General features: G+C 47.9%; 1 pseudogene; it reads left to right on the top strand.

Annotated features, from left to right (window-relative positions):
* Positions 1 to 12,109: 12,109 nt before the first annotated feature.
* LOC149333103 (uncharacterized) lies at positions 12,110 to 23,693 on the top strand (annotated as a pseudogene).
* The last annotated feature ends 339 nt before the right edge of the window (positions 23,694 to 24,032 follow it).

Genomic DNA, 24,032 nt, shown 5'->3' with positions numbered 1-24,032 from the left:
CAGTGGGCTTGTTCTCGCGACTACGTTTCTTTTGCCAGAAAACATTAAACTGCTACTCTACAATTCATGGTTTTTATTCCACGCGGAGCTACTGTTTTCTGATCTGGGGCACTACCACGCAAACTATTATTAACATTCTTTTTAGGTTACAGAAAAAAGGAATAGTTATCATTAAAATGCCAACTTTAACACCCACACAAAATCAATCTTTGATGAATTACAGCTTCTACCCATCACCGCAGTGCAAAATTCAGTGCTTACTTCACGCTACCGACACGGCATATCCAAAAATGACCGATACCTCAAAGATCTTGCTTCATTAACATTCCGAACCAATGTGTACAACACACGTAGCACTGACCGCTGGGCAGTTCCTCGCACCCGAACAAATTACGGGCCTCAAATGTTAAAATACTGTTTGCCAACTACTCTTAACTCGAAATGTATCTCCACACTCTGAAAGAATATTGCATGTCATTCGTTTTCTCTTTTGTTTCTTTTGTGTTCTTCCGAATTTTTCCTATTGTTTTGTGCTCATTCCGAACATAGTGATCATAATAGCTGTTTCTGCCAGGTGTTTTTTAGTAGGGTGCTGGTCTCGTCAAGCCTCCTGAGGGCTTTTTCCCTGCAACCGCGGAATTGCAATGTACGTTCTGATGTTGAAATAAATTTGATTTGATTTGATTTAATCCTACCCATCAGTGGTCCCGTGGGAGCGTTTCTGACCCCAAATGTTTACTCCGGTTTCGCTTGTGTTCAAATTTCAGAAGAAAAGACAACCAGCAGAGACGCGCCTAAAGTGTGTTTAGATGGGTTAGACTTTCTGAGAACAATTAAATGACTTAATTTTCAGTGAGATCTTACGTCTTGCAAAAACTCCGCGTTGAATCGCTTACTTTTGACCAATATTAACCTGTCAATAAAGTACTAAAATTAAAAGAAATATGGTTGCTTTTCAAAGGAAAATGTTCTCTACTAGCCAGTAAGAATAAAGGTCATTGTAATTTTAGTTGGCTTTCATTTATGTTTGCTGCTTTATTTCTCGCCGAGAGAGCGTATGTTTCCAGCCCGATGCCACTCGAAAGAAAGGTAAATGCATAACAGATGACATCATAAAATGAGTGTGGGGCGAAGTGCGGGGACGTTATAACCCGGAAGAGATAGATATTCATGCTCTGACGAAGTTCTCCGCGGATGCAGGTAGCCGTGTTCCTCGTCGCTGCGCTGCGCACGCACCACGCGTTAGAAAGCGATGTAGGAGTGAGCAGCACTTCCGCTTTTTCGGACCCTGGAAAAAGCATCACCAAAGGAGTTTTTTTTTTTATCACTAACGTGATGGACACACGCTGTGAATTCCTAAAGGAGGCCATCTTTTTGTGTTTTTAGGTGGGTTGGATGATAAGGTTCGGATATGATGGCGTATGCACGTGCGCTGCTTGCGGTCGTTCTGAGCAGACAAATGCGTGAATACTTTGCCTCCCTTTAGAATTTTAGAATTGGTTAGCGGACGGCTGCCGGCCAATAATCTCAAGCATGAATTACGTTCAGCTCTCTTCCTTGGCCCACTAAGGTGAACTATCTGATAGCCTCTCCCAACCAGAGGGAGAATACGAAGAGGTCTCTCCGAAACTTTCGGCCTCGTCGCTTGGGGTGTGAAAGAGTTGTCGGTGCTCCCGGAGCCCAAGCGAGCGGTGCATTCTTTGAACCGCTCTGTTCTCGAGCCTAACACTGCGACGCCTGCGGCTGCGCTGCATCCTTGTGCGCAAAACAGCGGTTCCATCTGCTAATCACTCGCAAGCTACGAAGACCACCGCTGTTGAAGTGACCGATAGCAAATTTTTTCTCCAATGTGCTCCTGCAAAACAACGACCTCATGCGGGGTATCAACACACCAAAAAAAATGAAAGAGCTAAGCCTACTGGTTCATTAATCAATGAGATTTCAATAATGTGCTCAAGAAGAGCGGTGCCGGGTGAAGATTCCGGTGAAGAACTGTGGCAGTGGCGGCAAAGCTGGGCCCTTTCCTTCTACTGCTATCCGGCTGTACTGTTAAAAAAAGTTGCTGAAGGCACTTGAGGCTTTTTTAATGTTTTGAATGCTGAAACATTTTCTTTACTTTTATTTCCGCTTTATTTTTTCATCCTTCTTAATGATACGCGTACTAATTAGCCTACGTCGTATGGCAACGGGTACGATATGTTCGCCTGTATTCGTCGGAAGCAACGCGGTTTAGTGGCATATGTTAATAAAGAAAGAAAGGTTTTTGGCTTATGGGTGGCGAGCTGGGCTAGCAGTATGAGAGTCCTGGGTTCATTTCCCCGCGCCTTTGGAGACAATTGTATTCTTCTTTAATACCACTACGTCTTCATCCGCGATTTTTGGGACCACTGCTGATGGTCAACGCCGACCCTGTATTTCGTTGCCGATGAGACATATAATGTTTTTGAATTACCACTTATCTTCCTTGGCTCCACCATTTGCCGTTTCTTGGCGCTTGGTGGTGACGTCATGTCAGCTGCTCACCATCTCCTCACGGGCTGCGTCTGGAGCCACTCGAGAATGACTTCCTTATACAGCTCCCGCTGTAAAGGAGTCAGGTGGCCCGGGCTCCACCTCTCACGCCAGAACAGAGACTCGTGCTTGGTTTGGCAACAGGCCTGTGTGTACAGGCCTCAGTCAGTGCCTGCGTGTATCGTTTCTTTGCAATTAAAAACAGTTTAATCGATTTAGTTTACTTGGCCAAATGCGATGGGCGCTAGCACGTCGCGTTTTATTTGCTTTCGGTTCGAGGCTGCGGTTTCAAGATCAGGCTTCAGGAAAAGACCGGTCAAATCGCTATAAAAGTTTGCGACTGCCAACGCACTTTAAGAGGGCACTGTGATATCCATATGACCTGGATTCAATGCGCACAGAAGGAAGTACTGTGAAGACGAAAACATGCAGTGAGGAGCGCGAGAGAGTGGCAGGTAAGCACGAGAGATGATCGGTTGCATTGATGGCATTGTGCTCTCGTGCAGTGTGCTACGAAATTTATCTGTTCGTGCCGGCACAGGTTCTAAACACATTTGCGGTCATAATTACTTGCAGGTCTCACTGGATTCAGACAGGCTCACAACTGGTTTTTTTCGAGCTTAGAAGCGTTAACAATAGCGCAATAAAACGCACAGTATGTTGTATTCATGGCAGCCGTGAGTTTGGGTCTTCTTACCTTTTTCATGTCATAATGACGTGCAATCCAATGGATCTTGTCGTCTATACGCGGGTTAGTGCATAGAGTTTCTTACTACTACCTAGAGGGAAAGCTGGCGGCGCTGCACTTCAGCCAACATGGACGCTCAAAGCATCATGGGGCGGTGAGCTACTTGTTGCGGCACAGTCGTAGTTTTTCGGGAACACAGAGTGGCAGTACTAAGGCGTTTCATTCCGAAAACGTAGTTCGTGTGTGCGCAGACGACTTTCGCGCGAACGCAGTGTGCAAAAGCCATAGTAGTGAAGACGCGACGACACACGACGCCAATAAAAGGTTTTACTCTTCCGAAATGCCATTAAAAAACTTCTTAAAGTATCTAAACAACAAAACTTTTTCTGAAAACATATTTATTTTTAAAAGTGCGCCTGTTAATTACGAAATATTAGTTTTTTTAGTGTTCATCACTTGGCCAATAGGAAAGCTAGTCATGTCTTATTTTAGGCAAACTTTGCACTTAAATGCTTTTCTGCTCGTTTGTTGCAATCATTAGACAAGATATTGAATGTTAGGACGTTTGTAGCTATCAAACAGCTTTATTTTTTTATTATTTTTTGGCCAAAAGTTACAGTTCCGAAACAAGTAGCTCACCGCCCCATGATGCTTTGAGCGCCCATGGTGGCTGAGGTGGTCACGCGGGGTCTCCATGCAAACTCCCATAGACGGCTTGCCAGCTTTCCCTCTAGGTAATAGTAAGAAACTCTATGGGTTAGTGGGCTGTGTATAAAAAAGTGATCTAAAACCGAAAGTAGAAATTTCTGAGGAGAGTTCAGGAATAAACAAACCAAGCTACCTTTTTTACTTACTCCAGCTAGTATGAATGTGTATGTGTGAAATTCGAGACAGTAACACTTCTGGATGGTTACATTTCATGGAATTATCAAGTCACGCTTTTGTTCTGAGATATTAGTCTTGTAAAGACGAAGACGAACATTCTGTGCAGCGGCGGCAGTGCCATCGCTGCGCGTGCTTTGGGCTCGCTTTGGCTGACCGCAGACTGTTGCCGCCCTGCTCCTTTAATAAGGTCCCAGTGCCTTTAATAAACCCCCGTCTTACATTTGGTGGAGGTGCCGGGGTAACGATATCGGCTCTGGAGCTCCATAACCGCACTCTTCCAACACCTGCTATGCCTGTGGACACCCAAAATCAAGCCGTGCAAGCAGGCCCACCGACTGTCATCTGTGCCGGCTCCCTTCGCCAGCGGGACCCGGCTGTCTTCAGCGGAACAGATGAGCAGGACGTGGAAGATTGGATCGCGTCTTACGAACGTGTGAGTCTCTATAACAAATGGGACGACGAGACTAAGCTAAACAATGTCATTTTTTATCTTACCGGTGTCGCCAATTTATGGTACCGCAACCATGAAGGGGACGTTGGAACTTGGTCGGCCTTCAAGACGAAGTTCCCCGAAGTGTTTGGTCGCCCAGCCGTCAGACAACTCCGCGCCGAACAGCGCTTGCGTGAACGGTCGCAGCAGATCGGCGAAAGCTTCACTAGCTACATAGAAGATGTAATCGCCCTCTGCAACCGGGTGAACGTCAGCATGCCGGAAGCTGAGAAGATAAAGCAGATCCTGAAAGGTATTGATGATGACGCCTTTCAAATGCTGCTAGCGCGGGATTTGCGCACCGTTTCAGAAGTCATCACGCTGTGCCAGAGCTTCGAGGAGCTGCGGAAGCAGCGGGTCCTGACTCGTCAGCATTCAGCTCATGTAGAGTCACTTGCTGGACTGACACCCGCAGGTGATAACTCCTCTCTGCTGCAGCAAGTCAAAGACTTTGTGCGTGAGGAGGTGGCCCGTCAGCTTTCTCTTTTGCCTAGCCCTAGTGCCTAGCCCTCAGGGGCCGCCACCATATTTGGCCCCGGCTCTCCAACATGCTATTCGCGAGCAGGTTGCTGAGGCGCTTCCGTCCGCCCATTCACCATCACATGTCGCTGCTCCACTGACGTACGCTGACGCCGCTCCCAGACCTGTCGCCACGCCTCTGAGCTATGCCAACGTCGTCCCAAGACCTGCCGCCCGTCCAGTGACTTACGCCGAGGTCGTTGCTCAAACTCAGCCGCCTACGTACCCTACAGTGTCAGTGCCCGTACCAGCGCCGGCGCCTTATATGCGACCCTCTCCACGAGGCCGAGATCCCTGGCGCACGACGGATAACCAGCCTATTTGCTACACCTGCGGATTGCCTGGGCACGTAGCCCGATAATGTCGTCGCCGTCTCCCAGTCTCGACACCGCCGGCCGGGTACTGGCCTCCAGCGCGTCAGTACTCTGCGTCTGCAGAGCCCCGTCCGTCGACTCGTGCGTTCTCCCCCGACCGCTCACCACTTGCTGATCGCCGTTCCCCTTCGCCGCAACTACACCTCAGACGGCCGCAAGTGGTTGCTAGTTATTCCCCGTCACCTTCGCTCGGAAGTCTGCGCCCATTTTCATTCTGACCCGGAGTTTGGTCATGTCGGAGTGTTCAAGACCTACGATCGCATCCGACTACGATATTATTGGCGTGGCATGTACACATTCATCCGCAAATACGTGCGGTCATGCCTTACCTGTCAACGTCGCAAGCCACCTCCTCATCGTTCTGCTGGAGAATTGCAGCCGCTACCTTGCCCGCCACGCCCATTTGACCGCGTCGGCATTGACTTATACGGTCCCCTCCCGTACACTTCGGCCGGCAACCGTTGGGCTATCGTCGCGGTTGACCACTTGACAAGGTATGCCGAAACCGCAGCCCTTCCAGCTGCCACAGCCTCAGAGGTGGCCTCGTTTATTTTAAACCGATTCATCCTTCGTCACGGCGCCCCTCGCGAACTGTTGAGCGACAGAGGCCGCGCCTTTCTGTCGGATGTTGTGAAAGCACTGCTCACCAAGTGCAATATAATTCATCGAACCACCTCCGCATATCATCCGGAAACCAACGGTCTCACCGAGCGCTTTAATCGTACCCTCGGTGACATGTTGTCTATGTATGTCTCTTCAGATCAGTCAAACTGGGATCTTGTCCTTCCGTACGTAACCTACGCGTACAATACCGCAACGCAGTCCCCTACCGGATTTTCTCCCTTCTTTCTCCTTTACGGCCGTCACCCTTCTGCTACCATCGACACCATTCTCCCGTACCAACCCGATGCTTCCGAGTATACGCCTCTATCTGAAGCCGCCCAGCACGCCGAAGACTGTCGCCGCATCGCCCGTGCTCTCACGACGGACACCCAGTGCAGAGAGAAATCCCGCCACGACCTCAGCCAAACAACACCACACTTCGCCAACGGCTCCCTTGTGTGGCTCTGGATTCCGACGAATACTCCGGGTTTGTCATCAAAATTTCTTGCCAAGTACCATGGCCCATACCGCGTACTGGAGCGCACATCACCAGTTAATTACACTGTAGAACCTCTCAACCCATCTTCTGATCGCCGCTGCCGTGCACGGGAGACTGTTCACGTCCAGCGCCTCAAGCCATTCTACGACCCAGCCGTCCTGCCTGCGCCCTTAGTCGCCAGGTTGGCTCCTTTTCTCCCCGGGGGCAATTGTAAAGACGAAGACGAACATTCTGTGCAGCGGCGGCAGTGCCATCGCTGCGCGTGCTTTGGGCTCGCTTTGGCTGACCGCAGACTGTTGCCGCCCTGCTCCTTTAATAAGGTCCCAGTGCCTTTAATAAACCCCCGTCTTACAGTCTCAAAATTCGCAACTGCTTTTGCATGTACGCATTGAAAGGTTTCTGAAATCTGGGGCCAAAACTCCTCGCCGTTCGGACGCAGCTGTTACATTGGTGCTCACCCCCGCAACACAGTAGAACATGTGAAGCGCATGCGAGTTCCGCTGAAACTTTCTGCCCACGAAAACGAAAGGAAACCACTTTTAGCAGCGGCTGAGTAAGGAAAAGGAAAATCACAGACGTGATGTTCCGCGCTACACGCCATTGCGTTAACTGCACTCTGCAAAAGCGATGGCGTGAAAGCCATAATTTTTCTTATTCTGTTTAAAGTATCTAAAATGAGTTATTTGCATGCCCAGCGAGTAAGCTTAGCGAACTGGACGAGAGCTATCATTTTTCATTATTTTATCATTCGCAACATAGTATTCGTCGTACGTGCGTCAGTACTCGGTAAGTTGAAATTTACCGGCAGTTATCCCGGAGCTCGGCAAAATTTCCATGAATCCAACTCAACGAAATATTTCAGAAATACCAATACCTGCTCTGAAAAGGGCCTAGCGGCGCAAATTAAGCATGTTGTTTATATTCATTATTTGCATGCCATGGTGTACCGTTTTATTGCAGTGGCTAGTGTGTGTCGTCAAGTTGTAGTATTCAATAGTTTAACGGCTCGAGCCGCCGCGGTGGCTCAGTGGTTACAGCGCTCGGCTGCTAACCCGAAAGACGCGGGTTCAATTCTGGCCGCGGCGGCCGAATTTCAATGGAGGCAAAATTCTAGAGGCCCGTGTACTGTGCGATGTCAGTGCACGTTAAAGAACCCCAGGTGGTCGAAATTTCCGGAGCCCTTTACTACGGCGTCCCTCATAACCTGAGTCGCCTTGGGACATTAAACCCCGAAAAGCAAACCAAAGCCTCTTAGAATCCATGCGTAAACAACTTTTGTTGACCAGCGCATATTCTAATTGCAAATACCCCGAAAATGTTATTTCATACGGCCTGGATAACAATGTTTTGAACTGCTCGTAGCAGCACAAATACAGAGCACAGAAAGACAAGAAGGCTAACACTGGTTAACAACTGAACCTGTACAAGGGAAATAAAGGAAATAAACCAAGGGAAGACAAATGTACCAGAGCACTACAGAGCTCAATGGGCCTTGAGAATACCAAAATTTACTTGCCTATTGCGATATCAAGTATCACATTTCACATCTAATAGGATAACATTAAGGAGGCCTTTCACCAGTACTGTACTTGGCGCAACCAAGGCTCAGGATGATGATAATGACGTCGGTACTGATGGCGGCTGCGGCGAAGGGCTGTAAACTTATCTCTTGATAATATCCCGTCGATGCAGGTCTCCCTATGCTTTTCTTCAATCCAGTCCCTTAAAGCCGCTTCGGGTTCGAAAAAAAATAGACGGCATTCAGCACTGCAAGACATGCACGCTGGATTTATTGATATCTATTGGTGTTAAAACTAAATTTTAATGTTTCGGGACCAGCGTGGTCCAATCTTGATAAATTAAGCTGTTTTGTGTTTTTTTCGCGTACCCTGAACATCAAAACGAATGTGAACTGTGGCCTGTAGCCTGTACGGTCCTTCTACCTTAGTTGTTACTGTCAGGGAACAACGGTGGAGCGAGCTCTGTTCCAGCTTCGTGCTGCCCATTTAGTCGCGTCCGATGAAAGAGGCCAGCTGCCCAGCCAGAGGCCAGCTGGCCAAAACGTTGCGATATACTTGGGATTTAATGAATTTTCGAACAGCAGTTCCTCGGCATTATCTTGTTCCATTAGTTGCTTCGCACACCAAAGTAGAAAACTAGGAGTTCCAAGTTGTGAGCTCTGAGGCGTGGACATAACACAGGGAAACGAAAAAGACTGTGAGAGCAAGAGTAGGTAAAACGCAACCTTTTGTTCGGTCATTCAGAGAGCGAAGGTCACGAGCGAGCTCGGTATTATAATCATCACATTCGATATTGCTTGACTGTAGTCGACTGCTCGACTGCGCGGTTGATGCAACAGATGTTGCTGTAAATATTTTGCTTTTTGCGGACTGTGTTTATTTTAACCCCTGTGCTGCAGCTGTAATTTGAACCGAGAGCTTGGAGTGAAATTCACGTTCAGCAAGCACTGACTATACCACTACCTTTTGCGATTTCACCAGTATTCAAACCAGGTATTGAAGTAATTGACCTCTTGAGCTCATCGGCTAACCAGCGCCTGGATCCCACGCTTAGTAGTTTTAGTATCGATGGCGCCTTAGCTTAACTCGTCCCAACGTGGGTAAAGGATGCGTCATCTGTTGTGTATGTTGACCAGACGAGTTTATAACGCGGCTAACTGATTGCTCTTGCTGATGCGGCGACTTTAATTGATATGCGCCCTATTTTGGAACAGAGTCAGCAGATTGTAATCTTTGGGTTGATCTCAGTGTCCTCTATAGTGACTATACCCAAGCAGCACCGGTAATCTGCCCAATATTACAAATAAATGCTTGTGTTCTGGTCCCTCGCAGGACAGACCTTTTCCAATACATTTCCAATATTGGGCCGATTACCAGACCTGCTTGGGTATCAGCAGACTTACCACCGCTAGCGCATCTTTCTTTGCAAAATCCTATGAAGCACCATATACGTGAGCGGAAAAAACAATGCCGTAGCACACCTTTGCAAAATATTCGGTTTACAATACTATTGCCACATTCCTGGAAACACAGTCGCATAAGTACCCGCGTTTCCATGAGCATGCAGGTAATTTTGTTATACGATGTGTGCGGATCGGAATTTCAGTGTCCAAGGAATAAGAAACCTCTGTCACAAGTAAAACAACTCAGGGTTACTTCGTTGTCACTTTCACCTACAAACCACAAAAGAAAAACTTTCGCGGAGCAGCTTCCCTTTTTAAATATATGCATTAAGTCAGTGCAGGAGTACAAAACACGTCAGCGGAGTTAATTGTGAGCGAGCAGAAGGATAAAATAACACAACAGCCACCGCTCTGAAAGCAGTATATCAATCCAGGATCACCTATCTACTGTTTTTCTTGGTTTAAGGTCACTCGCAAATGTTTTCTTGGAATGAACCGAAACGAAGAAGTGTCAAAAAGGCATTTTTTTTAGAAAAGGCTGCTAACTGTGTCAACAAAAATCAGCGGCAAGATATAAAGGCATATAAAATGGCTGTTACCATCAAGCTTGAATCCGTGCACTAATCTCAGAAGAGTTACAGCATGGGTAAGAACTTCATATTCTTTGAACTCGTCTAAATGATCTTTGCCATCATCGCAAAAAGCGGACGCTCTCTTAAACCCCCGGACATTGATATAAGAAAGGTAAATTACTTTTCCTTCTTCTTTTCTTCTTTTTGCATGAAGGAGCACTCATTCTCCTTTTCGAATTTGTAAAGTATGCACAACACCTTTTCAAAAGCGAAAAATAATCTCCACCATATTTAGGAGTGGTAATTCCGCACTATACCTCTTCTTTTTATTGCAGTATATGCCGCGGAGATGTACGGGTTTACCCTGTAACAACCCGCATATCACTAGATGACAAGCAGTTTAAAAGTGTGAACGGTGTTCAGTTTTGCTCATAGATCTTCATGAATTGGTAACATGCTTGTAGAAGCATCTTTTTACACTGTATTTATCAAAGCAATGTTAAAATATCAAATGGCACATGGCGCTGCAAGCCTTCTGAGGCAAAAACTCTTGGAGATCCTAAATATAACGCTACACTTTTGGTTATCGCGATGTAGCGTTCTTAATTAAAAGTTTGCTCTTGAATTATCTTATCCTCCTGCGTACTTGCGAGCCGTCCTTAGGCATTCATAAATTATCAAAATTGCCTTGGATTATTTCTGCTCTGAACTACTTGCAACTGCAACTGTGTTAACATATCCACATTCACTCCTGAAGTTCAATACCACCTTGCAAATACGCAAAAAAGTATTTGATGAGCAGGCAAAAAATGGAGACAGCCCAGGAAGCAGGGAGCTCTAACCTCCAACTTATTAGAAAAGTACATAGCTGTTTAAACATGTTCCCTCTTAGCGTGGCACTAAACGACTTTCCTCTTTTGTGGCGAGAACAAGCTAAGCACCTTCCGTGTCCGGCAGCGAAAGAGGGATGTGAGGTGCTCCCGTAAAATCTCCCTAATGTAGCTCTTTTTCCCCTTCGATAATTTCACCTGTACATCTATGGTTGCTAATTTCGAATATAAACGTCACGTAGAGGTCTGCATTGTCCACATGCGTTGCAGTATATTACAAAGAGTCTTGCTTGCTAGATATTATTGCCTATAGTGTGATTACGTGCCAGAAAAAGACACAGCGGGGGGTGGGAGTAGCTAAATTTTGGTCGGCAATGCAGGTGCATGGTCAAAATGTATCTGCAAGTACGAGGTGAGAGGACAACAAACAGACACGGTTTCGAGTGAAACCTTCTTATCCGCCCACAAGAGAATAAGAACTCGCATGCGGCTATAGAGCATTCGGCAGCAGTGGGGATAAGTCATCCGCTCCTCTGCGGCCCCGCTAATTTTGAGATCATACCAACGTTTCGAGAAAAACCATTTGATACACCACTAGCTCTATCGACGATTGTAGGAAGTGTCACCCATTATCATGATCTTTGCCAAACAAACTGTAGCGCAGCAGAAAACGAAAAGCAGAGAGACAGAGACCAACAACACGAGCTTTAACATCCAACAGATTTTGTTGTTCTGAAGCAGCATATTTATTCCCCACAACATGACTACATGTTATCACATATGCGGACTGAATTAACGCCTTAGAAACGCCACCTTAATATCACATAGGAATGCGGATGAAGTGGTGACACATGTGAGCGCCAGCTCATCCCCGCCGACGGAGATCCTTCGCCGGAGGGCGAGCAACCCGAACTTTGAGTCCGAGCAACCCGAGCCGCCCGTGGGAGGAGAGAGTGATGTGAGGAGAGGATGAGGAGGACGAGCGCTCGCGCGGCGCGTAAACAACAGACTCGGGTGTTGGACACGAAAGAAGCAACACGGCCGCTTGTTAACCCAGTGCTCCTTTGTAACGGAAAGACGAATAAACGTCTTTTGAATTGTTCTTTTAACCTAACCATTCAGAAGTGGGATATAGTCAACGTTCGCCCGAACTTGCGAAGTTAACCGGCAAGCCCCACCATGCCTGTCACCCGCACCGGAGCATCTTCAACGGATATGGCAAACGAAGATGGCAGACGACCGAGCAGCGATGGCGGGAACGACGACGCCGACGACTCAACCCAAGGCGGATCCGACAACGCGGTGACAAGTGGAAACTTACCTCCGATACCTCAGTCAACGATTAACGTGGCGGAAATCCTGCAGGCCAGCGTTCAGGCAGCAGTGAGAGAAGTCATCAACGGAATTGCCTTGCTTCAGACGCAGCCAGCAGCTGCCACACCCATCATCGGCGCGGGAGGAGAGACAGCTCGATTAGTGCCATCGTTTGATCCGCTGTCATCCAGCTCTCCGACAGTAGACGCGTGGATAAGACGCGTGGACGATTTGGCACAAGTCTACCATTGGTCCGACCGGCTGACATCTGGCAACGCACTCTCGAGGTTGGAAGGGCCTGCGAAGACATGGTATGACTCCCTCTCTTCCGTCAACAAAACGTGGCCGGAATGGAAAGAAGAAATTAAGCGCGCCTTCCCCACGACAGCGGGATTCCAACGACTCCATCGGGAAATGCAGGAGCGACGACAAAAGCGCGGTGAGCCCATCGAGTGTTATTACTACGACAAGCTCTCGAAAGCTCGCCGTTGCAACCTCACAGATGAAGCATGCATTGAATAGCTCATGTCGGGGCTATACGATGACGACGTAATTAGAGCAGTGAGCGTACACACGTACGAGTCGCCGGAAGACCTTCTTCACTGCCTGAAACGCCTCGAAGAAAGATTGGGAAACACTGCCTCCAAAAGTTCAAAATCAAGTGGTCCCCCGAACTATTCTCGTTTTTCCACATATGCCAACACCCATGGCAACAAAAGCGAAGCAATGGCGTCGGCCTTGAACACTACCGACCACAAGAACCTTTCTCCGAAGGCGAGGAGGAAGCCGCCATGGAATGAAAGAGGAGAGCCCCTCTGCTTCAACTGCAGCGAGTACGGTCACGTGTCCCTCAATTGCCCGGCCCCACAGCGAAAGGCGAGATGCAACGCTTGCGGATGAGTGGGCCACGGAGAAAAAGACTGCAGGGCAAAAACGGAGAGAGGAGCGCGCGTCGCTCAGAACGCGTTGGGCTTTGACCTCCGAACCGCCGAAGAGGCGAACGAAAAGTACTTTATGATGGCGAAAGCGAACGGCTGCGACATACGAGCATACGTCGATCTCGGTAGCCAATGCGTAACTCTGCGGAAGGAGGATGCCAACCGAATCGGAGTCGCTTACACGAAGTTGACAAAGCCGTTCACTATCGGGGGCTGCGGGTCCGGACATGTGACACCGTGTGGGGAAACAAACATCACCCTCACGGTTGACCAAGCTACAGCGGACGTTCCCGTGCTGGTCGTGCCGTACGCGTCACAGTCCCTACCCCTACATGTGGGCCAACCTTTCACCGAGCATCCACACATCACGATTGTGAGGCGGAAGAACACAGTGCGGATTTTTGAGGAGCACAGGAACGAGGACCATAGAGACGACACGCTTCAGTCCATTGAAATTCCAGAGCTCCCAGAACGACCTGTGTGCCTATGGGCGAAGGAAACAACGGTTGTGCCCCAAAAATACGTGGGTTTCGTTAAGCTCTACGCCACTGGTAGCGCACCACGCTCAGATGTCTTCGTGGACATGCAGCTCAGGTGCCAAGAAGGTCGAGAGCATTGCATACCACGCTGTGTCCTCAGCGTTGACGGGACCAACGAAACAATAGTCCCTATAATGAACATTTCCAATCATGAACTGATGATCAAAGAGGACGAACGAGTCGCACGAGCGAAAATTTGCTACCCAGACGATGCATCGCCACGAGAGGGTGAGTCGGACACCAGCATTGTCCAGCCCTTAATGATACCGAGCGAAGAGATTCAAGTAGGTCCTGGTGTTGCTCCTGAGGAACGTGCAAAGCTCGAACAGCTTATTTTTGAGTATCGGGACTGCTTCGCAACCACCGTTTCAGAGATTGGCTGCACAAATGCCGCTGAAATGAGCATTGAGCTAACAACGCTGGAGCCAGTGAAATTTCGTCCCTACCGACTCTCTTACGCCTAACGGGCACACAAGAAAGAAATGATTGAAGAACTAAAGCAAGCTGGCATTGTTGTCGACTCCAAATCGAATTATGCAAGTCCTATCCTACTGGTGCGAAAAAATACAGGGGAGCAACGAATTTGCGTGGACTACCGTGCCCTCAACCGTGTCACAAAAAAGGACCGGTATCCACTGCCTTTAATTGATGATCAACTGGACCGTCTGAGAGGGAAATGCTTCTTCACGAGCCTAGATCTTGCGTCAGGCTACTACCAAATTCCTATGACCGAGGAATCGAGACACAGGATGGCGTTCGTTACTCCAGACGGCCATTACGAATTCGTTCGAATGCCATTTGGCTTGGCCAACGCACCGGCAGTGTTCCAGAGAATGATCAACGCTGTACTGGGTCCCCTACGGTACACCGTGGCTCTAGCCTACATGAATGACATCCTGCTGCCCACAGCGACCGTGGAAGAGGGGCTTGACCACCTGAGGATGCTTTTGGATGTACTCCGTGGAGCGGGATTAACGCTGCGATTAAGCAAGTGCCGTTTCTTCTTCGAGAAAGTCAATTATCTTGGCTACGACATTTCTGCCAGAGGAGTGCGACCCGGAAGTTTAAAGATCCAGAGCGTCGCTGACTTTCCCGAACCAACTAATGTACACCAGGTGCGTCAGTTTTTGGGTCTGGCAAGCTACTTTCGAAGATTTGTAAAAGGGTTCGCCAGCACTGCTAAACGTCTAACGCGACTGACGTCTAAGGACGCAGTTTGGAAGTGGACTTCAGTGCACGAAGCCGCGTTTACTGAACTGAAGATGAAGTTGACTGAAAGGCCAGTTTTGGCGCATTTCGCGTTCGACGCAAGAACAGAGGTGCACACGGATGCCAGCAAAGACGGCCTAGGAGCAATACTTCTGCAAGAACAAGCAGATGGGCAGCTGCATCCTGTCGTCTACGCAAGCCGGCGGACAACTGACTACGAAGAGAGATACCACTCATACGAACTAGAAGCGCTTGCGGTTGTTTGGGCGTTAGAAAAGTTTCGAGTGTACCTAATCGGGATGAACTTCAAGGTGGCCACTAACTGCAACGCAGTACGGGCAACAATGAGCAAAAAGAATCTGCTTCCCCGTATTGGCAGATGGTGGCTGCGACTGCAAGAGTTCACCTTCGACATGGGATATCGTAAGGGGGCGGCAATGGCTCATGTTGATGCACTAAGCCGCTCTGCATACGACCCCCCAGAAGAGACGGATATCGTTCCTGGCCTTCACGTCCTTGCAACATGCATAGCGACAGAAGACGTGTTCACCGTTGCCCAGCTGAATGATCTAAAAGTTCAAGCTTTGAAGGAAAGGCTAGAAAAAAAGACCTATCCAAAGAAGACACGCGCGTCAAAAACGACTACCGGTTGCGTAACGGCATAGTGTTCAAGAAGAACTAAGAAACCGACTCGAACGAAGGACTGCTGTGGGTAGTTCCAAACCAGACTCGCTGGAGAATCGTCAGGACATGTCATGATGACATTGGCCATTTTGGAGTGGAGAAAACCTTGAAGAAACTTAGGGAAAGGTATTGGTTTCCCAGCATGAAGCGTTACGTTAGAAGATACATAGATTCTTGCATCGAATGTCTTTTCCACAAGACGCCATCTGGAAAGAGACCGGGGAAACTTCACAGCATTGACAAGGGCAACAAGCCATTTCGATCAATACACATCGATCACCTAGACCCATTTGTAAGAAGCAAGTCCGGAAACGCCTACGTAATTGTAGTCGTCGACTCTTAAAATTTTTAAAAATTTAAAAATTTTAAAAGCTTAAAATTTTTCAGACGAAAATTCCGAGGTTTTATTTTACAACGCTTAGGTGTGCTCAATGAATTCGCCCGCAACGAAAAATCACACTAGTGAATGGAAGTCTGATAACAATGTCGTTTATAGCGCAATATAGTAAAAAAATTAGCATAACACCTGAGAGTGCTACAGAAGAGAAAAAGCGCAGGCTCAGTGAGGTTGGAGCAACTGATCAGGATGACGCAGCCCTAGTGTGCAACCTAAGCGACGAACTTGTGAAACAGCTTCTGCTCTTGCTGAAGGGCAAAGCCTGGTACATTTACCGAGATTGGTCATTTGCTTTCACATGATACTACCTGCATTTAATTCGGCTCAAGGACGATTCATATTAGTCGACTTGTAGAGTCACTGACCCCATGTAAGCTTGGTACGCCTTGCATATGTTTCAAGACTAACGTTGGCCTCTTCCTTGGTGCCTTTCGAAAGCGAGCTGCTTTGCCAGTACTTTGCTCTGACAGCCTCACCGGACACCTCAAACGCTGTGTCGGCAACGTGGTTGCTTCTTCATTGGACTGCATAACGCGAGCCCAGACTGCCGGATGTGATTGGGCGTGCTTCTGATACGTTCTCATATGTTCGCATCTCACTTCCCCTTATAGGCGGCAGGCTACGCGACTCGAACGGATGATATTGGGCTGAAATAAAACCCAATTCATTACAACAGGTGCAGCAAGGCTCTGACACTAAAGCGGGGCAAATATTTCTCGCTATCATCCATGCCATCGCCTCTATACCATATATGCCATGTTCCTTTCCCGTCCACTGCAGCAGGGAAAAGGAACAAAATTGACTATAAAAATTTTCTCGCTCACTCTCACTAACTCTGTGCTCTTCGTGAAGTCACCCCTTTTTGTTCGTTATTTTCCTTTCCCAGTGCAGAGCGGCAGGCCAGATAATTATTCCTGAACGGGCTTCGTGCTTTTTTAACTAAAGTGGTGATTTCTGCTCTTCGTTCTGATTTTAAATTGCCGGCGCAAACATAAAAGCACTCCTGAAGCGGAAAGCGACAGGAGTTTTGCAATATATATTTTTCCTTCTGAGCAAAAAATAAAGTGCATATTGGCTTTGTTTTCAGAGCAATCGTTTCATTTTCCATTGCTCATGATCTGCTTGGAAATGAGTTCAGGCGATCGATATTATTTTCTAGCAAAAGATTTGAAGTTGAAAGTTATAGTAACGTCTGGCGGAGCGTAAAACGGTCAAGAAAAAATCCCCAAACGCTGCTGCAAATTGCTGATTAGCGCACATGTCATGCTTTACTCTTACCGTCAAGCGCGTCACGCTGAGAGCATTTGATTTCTGTTAGAGAGGTAGGCATTCTTCAACCCTGCCTGCTCAGTGGCTGAAACCACTTTTTTTGCGCTCTTGACAGATGCATAGGGGCGCTGATGCAAAAGTACATTTTTCAGCTCAGTCAAATTAGGCTTCAGCGTGCTGCCCTGCTTGAATGCTTGCAATATCGCCGCTTCATGCAATACTCTTTAAATAGTGTGAACAAATTTTGGAATGGTTTAATGCCATACCCTGCCAAGTATGTGCCGATTAGTTTAGGTAACCTTCACTCTGCTTTTACGAAGGCAACTTCCCCGCTGACACGTTTTCTCTACGTCAGTCAAGAGCGTAGGCTGCACAAAAAATTTGCAGCAGAAAGTTAAGAAGTTAGTTTATACTTTTAAGCAGCGGCCGCTTCAAACGTCACTGTTCATTGCTGCTAAGCTATTCTGGTCGCCTGTTCCGTTATAACAGACGGTACTGGTGAGGGTAAAATGGAAAAAAAAGGACGCGAGTACGAATCCCTAAAATGTCGCCTCTAAATGAGCTTAGTTGTTCAGGTATAATCGAATGAACATTACGACCAACTCTTTATGAAGTCTACATAAAATATGAAAGTTATGGTTTGGCATTTGACCACCGCAGATATTTGTGCAGAGCCTTAATAAATGCTCCTAAAAATGTTCTTACAAAAAACACCTCGATTCCTCGTACCTTAAATGTGCACACTACTTGGTAAACGCTTTATGTGCACTCTTGGGCAAAAATATAAATCTGCATGGTTTACTTCCGAGTGCATAACGAGAATTTTGTCACCACCATGATCATCAGCCTATATACGTCCACTCCAGGACAGAGGCCACCCTCTTATCCTTGAAATGTACGTGTCCTTCACAATTAACGGTGTCCATGGCGCACCCATGGAGCAGAGGAAGAGCGAGCGCCTTGCATGCTAAAGGTATACGCTGTCAATCTCAGCCCAAAAGCAATTCTGCACCAGGTTAAAAACAATGAAAATCTTAATGTCGATGGAATCGAATATTAGGACTCCGGTCCGGCCTGATACTTGCAACCAAAGTAGCCAACGCACCCTATTGCTAGACCAGAACTAGACTATTCTTATGTATTACTTGGCCACAAGTTCGTGTTATGTGGACGGAGCCCTTACAGCATCCGTAACAAGAAAAAATTCTTCAAAGGTAACGGCGGAGGTTCTCCCTATGCTGTAGACTTGTAGCCTGATGGTGTGTTATAAGTGCCCTACATTCATGGCTGAAGAGCAAACAACGTGCTCTGAAAAGTTTTGGCATGAGCAGTAAGCGTGAAGCATGGCGGCGACCTGCGTCCTATTAAGAGACCTGCGACGATGCCCCGAGGCGGTCGACACACTGGCTGTCTGTACTTAACACCCAGGGGAAGCCAGGTAGCCTCGCTGGGTCTCCTTCGCGCTGGTATTAATGAAAAACAACGCTGGCGTCTTTCGGGTGATGATGTCCTCATGTAGGGCGTCAATGTTTTCGCTATTAGATGTTTTTGTGCATTCATGTCTTAAGTATCAGTTTATTATGTAAAGAGGGGCATTTATTTGCGGGCAAAAAATGCACTATTATTGTTTCTGAAGCGCGGAATATTTTGTCACAGTGTTTTTGCGGTTTCAGGGACATGGTACGACCTCCGAGTGAAAAATTCATCTATACTAAAAGGACCTGAAGAAAAGTGCTTGAATACTTTTGAGAAGTATGCCAAAACATCACACGGCTTCTATACACACAGCTGCCAGAAAATACTTTCGCCAGCAAATAACGCGTCGTTTGTGCCCTGGCTAGCAGAAATGAGAACAACATAATTTTTCGATAGTAGAAAATTTCCCTTCATTATCATCAAGAAGCCGCGATAACAATCTGTAGCTAGCAGAAATCTGACTCTTGTGGATTATCAAAGAATAAAACTTTTTTCAGGAAGTACGTGGAAATATGAATATCCTTTTCAACTTCTCCTTCAACATTTGTCGTATATAAGTTTCTGATCGTAGTCGATACCCAAAATCAATTAAAAGCGAATTTTTGGCGAGCAACCAAGATTTTTTCAGCACATCTTTGCGGAAAACTGCTGCTATCGTGCTCAAAGTACTCCTCCGTCGTGAAGCCTCGAATATCAGCAGTACTGCCACGTGCCTACGCATCTTGAACATACTGTATTAGCACAGCGTAATAATTAGTATATTTTGACATACAGACAGGGGACAAGTGCCCCTAATGCTCGCCGGTTGATACACGAGTGAAGCCTATGTGGATGGCAGTTAATATCTCTTTAATTTAAGGAATGCCTTCTTATTCAAAGTGCCTTCCACAGAACTATATAAATACAGGGTGTTAAAAGTCAGAATTTACTGATTTTCTAACAAAAATGTGAAAAGCCATACGCTAATGCCGCTTTTGATCCTTGGTAATGCGGCCAGGCGGACACAAATTGGGATAATAATTGTCTGCATATATTCAGTATTTAGCTAAAAATCATTAAAGATCTTTTTATTGCCTGATGTAAACACGCATATATATATTGAGAACGTTGAGGCATTTTCATGCCAGGCCATTCTATCTTGTACAATTTTAACACGCCTCTGCCCTGAGATACGCGCGTCTAAAATTTCGTCCCAGTTCGTCCTATTACGTATGCGAGATCGCGGCTCTCGGCGTGCAGCACCTCCCTCGTGTGACGCAGCTGTTGCGTACGGCTTCTGCCTTTCAAGAGTGTACACCGAGCGACATCGCGTCTTTCCACCATCTGTAGAAGCAATCGCTTAAAGAAGTAGCGCTCCTTTCTCGCCGACCGAACTGCCATTCATCGGTATCGCGCGCCAAGAAGGAAAACGCTGCCGAGAACGAAAGGTCAACCGCGCCGCCGCTCGCTGCACACTCTTGCAAAGCAGAAGGCCATTTGCAACAGCTTCGTCATACGAGAAAAGTGCTTCACGCCGAGAGCCGCGCTCTCGCACGCGTAATTGGACGAACTGGGACGACAATTTAGACGTGCGTATCTCAGGGCACAGGCGTGTTACTGAAATTGTATAAAATGGAATGGCCCTGAAAAGCGAATACCTCCAACTTCTCAATATAAATATGCATGCTTACATCAGGCAATAAAAAGGTAATTAATAATTTTCAGCTAATTACAGAATTTATGCACATAATTATTACCCCAATTTGTGTCCGCTTGGCCGCATTATAAAAGAGCAAAAGCGGCATTAGCGTACGGCTTTTCGCATTTTTTAAAAAATCAGTAAAGTCTAACTTTTCACACTCTGTATATATAAATATGTATCAGAACGTTGCAACGAACGAGACTATTCGGTTTTAAGGCTCATTTGGCGAACAGTTTCAGGAATGGAATTGCTTTAGTCATAGCAGGCCTACATTGATTCAGTTCCGTCAATATAAGGACCCAGAAGGAGCGAGAAGATATATACCTGGTTACAAAATTGAGAGTGAGGAGGGACCGTATAGCCGACCGCAAACAGCTGTCACAGCGGTCGCGGCTCAATTAGTGTTTTGGGGGAAGGGAATAGTGCAGTAGCTGTCTCATTTCTTGGTGGACACCTAAACTGTGCCGTGCGGGAAGTGAGGAAGGAAAAGAGAAAAAATTAGCTGAGATTCAACCCGCTTTAACCTAGTTAGAGGATCGAAAGCTCTGTTAAGCATGGTTACCTAATCTGTCGCCTTTCCATATCGTCAAGATTGTCAGATTTCCCTTGACAGCAACGATACATCGTCAAAGCACTGGTTCGCTCACGTTGCTCATCCATAGGTTTGTGTGGAGGTAAGAGTGTGTGTTGTGACTGACTGAGAGAAGGATAAAAAGGAAATTGCACGGGCCTGCTACTGGCTCGAGCCAAGCCACCACCGCTGCCACGTGCAGATAGAGGAGAGTTAAAAGATCAGAGGAAGGAGATAGAGGAAAGGAAAGACGCGCGTCGCAGCAACAACTGCGTCCGTCGGAGCGGACGCTGCTCAAAAAAACAGATAAGCGGCCGAAGCCGCGCTCGCCGAAGCAGTGGAGGTAAGCACATGCCACACGCTTTTATATAGTCATGCGATTTCCGGCAGATGCGAGAGTGTCGTCGACTCCGTACGCAGCTGTGGCAAGGCGTGGCGAGTCAAGTGGCATGACGTCAGAGCCAAGCCTCCGCTCCTCCTTGTTTGACGGTCAATATGCATAGACACATGACTTTCAACTTAGCGCACGAGGAGTAGAGATTTCGTTCTAAAACAGGAGACGCGGATTGGTAGGGAGAAGAGGCTTAATGTGAAGATGGATAGAGAAATGCTTGTAATTTTACACACATTCATTACACTGTAGTTACACCGTGTAGACGTGCGAAAGCAGTTGTTTAGCTTTCTTGGCTCATGGTTCTGCTTTGCTGGGTCGTCGACACATATGGCAGCGCTATTAGAGCCACGGTAAGTTCTGTTCGAGGTTAAGCTGAGCAGATCCGTTCACGCCGCAGATGGAAGTTCATGAAGGCGACGACGTGCAATGCACAACGCCAGAGAGTGTTGTAGTTTTAACACGTGTCGTGATGGGCTACGGCGATAGCATAGTACTCTCGTACAGTGGCCAGCGAAGCTGAGCTGTTCGCGCCGCCGCGGGTTCACACCTCAGTCGGGGCAATACATATTTTATTGCTGCACCCTCAAGGTCACGAAGGCACACGATTCTTGGTTGGGTTTCGCCCCGTATAGTACTGCTTTCGCAGAAAAAGGAAAGGAGCGCTCGGTGCACCCGAAGGGCCGACACCCTTCGATGCCGCCGCTTCCAAGCTGGTGGCCCTTATGAGGTATCCGGGGATGCTTGCGAGAAGCGCGTTCAAGCGAAGACCGCCGTGCACTTGCTCGACGCCCCAACAGCGACTTGCGACTGAGCCATTTAAGTATTTCTGAAGCGGCTACTGAGCACCTGCTCCAGCTTGGTGTCCACAACTCGGAGGAGGAGCTGATTGAGGCCCGCAGAACAAGCCAAATTGCCAGGCTGTCATTGGTGGTGGTGGTGTAAAACATGGCCAGATGCTCTGCAGCTGGCCATTGCATTAGTACCATACGCTGAGAACGCTCTCGAACTGATTCTCTACAAAATCTATAAGAGAGCTCCCGACCTCCCCATTTCAACATCTATCCAAAGTCTCCTCGGCATGCGGATGACGAACACATTTGGGGAGCTACGCGAGGCTTGTCTCAACAATCAATACTTGCAGTTAAGCAAAACACGTGCGGGTAGCCGCCTTCTGACCCGCCTCCACATCACTTACGCAACCCAAGAGGAGAAGCAGGAATCCCTGCTCGAGGCCTGGCGCTTCGCCTTGCAGGTTCGCCCCCTCCCCAATAACATGACAAAGGATGCCCATGATGGCCGCCTCCTCGCGCGAGCGGAGGCCATTTCCGAGCAGTATGGTGCTCGACCAGAGGTATTTTACACGGACGCAGCCGGTCCACACCATGGGGTTTGCTACGCGGCTGCCGTTGTCCACCAAAACAACACAGTTCAGGGCCTCACCTTCTGTGCCCCCAACATTACATTCGCGGAGGCAGTTCCTATCGCACTTGCAGCCGCGGATCCAGCGTCCCGAGTCATTATCATCGACTCAAGGGGAGCTTGCCGCCATTTCTAACAAGGACAAATTCCAGGCTGTCGGTGACCAGCGCCGGAAGACATGTCCTTTGGAAACTCAACCTCGCGCTGCTACCCACCATCTTACGCAGAGTCGACATCCCATAGACATGGAAAAATATTTTTCTGCTAAGGCGCTACCTAAAAATAAGAATTGGGATTATAAGCAGGGGAGGCGTTCATTCAAGTACACATAATGTCGGATTCGCAGCAGGCCTGCCGAAATTACATGCCGGGTAGGATATCACCAGTCACCCGCAGACTACTATTGGCATTTGAGAGAAATTCCGATGCGGCTATGAGTAAAAAACAGATAGTATGGGTGCCCGGTCACCGGGGGGGTTGAGAGGAACGAGGCCGCTCACGCGGCTGCCCGAGCGTTCCTTCGCCGGGCTCCGCTCAACTCCCGGTTCTGCAGCCGCAAACGTACCGATTCCGCTAATCTCTTAGGCGGATATTACAGACTATTTACGCTTCTACAGGAGGGTACTCCCGGGACCCGCCAAGGGCATGGAAGGAACAGAGGAGTGCCGCCTCGGACGGCTTCAAACCGAGTCTTCATTAAATCCCACCGTACTAAAACACGTGGACCCGACATACACAGGCAGGTGCATATTCTGCAGGCAGGACGCTGAACTATACCACATGGTGTAGGCCTGAAAGTACAGTACACATATAGCCGTTATAAGTCCGCCAACTGGGGGGGCTTGGAAGCAATCCTGTCCATCTCGGACCTGGAGGCCCAGCGGGCCCTGGTCCAGAGATCACGGTAGCGACGACGGCCAGTAATGTGCCGGAATAGGGACTGCCACCCAGTGCAACGAGAGTTGAGGTCCCCCTTCACGTGGCGACTTGAGGAAACACATGTTGATGAAGAAATGGGGTTTCTTGATGAATTGATGGTTCGGATTTGCAAACATACACATTAATCGACGGCAGGAAAAGAAGGTTGATTATTTGTTTACACATAAATAAAGAACAAGAAACGACCAAGGAGAAAACTATTTACAGCATGACTCAACCATTGATTAGACGAAATCAGCCCCCGCTTAACCCAGAGCGCTTAGATTTAAGCACTCTGTCACCGCCCTCGGCGGGGACAGCAACCAATA

Source organism: Amblyomma mixtum, chromosome 8, assembly GCF_055824585.1.
Source record: "Amblyomma mixtum isolate Tamu chromosome 8, ASM5582458v1, whole genome shotgun sequence".
Classification (NCBI taxonomy): Eukaryota; Metazoa; Arthropoda; class Arachnida; order Ixodida; family Ixodidae; genus Amblyomma; species Amblyomma mixtum.
The sequence above is the reverse complement of the archived record's forward strand: the minus strand, read 5'-3'. Positions and strand labels throughout refer to the sequence as shown.